Source organism: Haliaeetus leucocephalus, unplaced genomic scaffold (genome assembly GCF_000737465.1).
Source record: "Haliaeetus leucocephalus isolate CR32 unplaced genomic scaffold, Haliaeetus_leucocephalus-4.0 Scaffold343, whole genome shotgun sequence".
Classification (NCBI taxonomy): Eukaryota; Metazoa; Chordata; class Aves; order Accipitriformes; family Accipitridae; genus Haliaeetus; species Haliaeetus leucocephalus.
The window spans coordinates 7,750-8,010 of NW_010972779.1; the positions used below are offsets into that span (position 1 = coordinate 7,750).

Below are 261 nucleotides of genomic sequence, written 5' to 3' on the forward strand. Positions count from 1 at the left end.
GGGCGGGGCTATGCAAACGAAGGGGCGCCGGCCGCCAATGGAGGGGCAGGTATCAGGCTGCCAGGGATTGGGTGAGCTCTGCCCCGCCCCCGCGAGGGGCGGGGCTGGCACGAGGGGCGTGCAAGGAGCAGGGCTCGTGCGCTGCACGAGGGGCGTGCGAGGAGCAGGGCCGGTGTGATGGGCATGCGAGGAGCAGGGCCGGTGTGATGGGTGTGCAAGGAGCAGGGCTGGTGCATTGTGTGAGGGGCGTGCAAGGAGCAG

General features: G+C 70.9%; 1 protein-coding gene across 1 annotated transcript in view; it reads left to right on the top strand.

The window, feature by feature from the left end:
* LOC104834893 (neurexin-2-like) overlaps nt 1-261 on the top strand; it is a 33,002-nt gene that overhangs the window by 5,091 nt on the left and 27,650 nt on the right. The window lies entirely within an intron of this gene.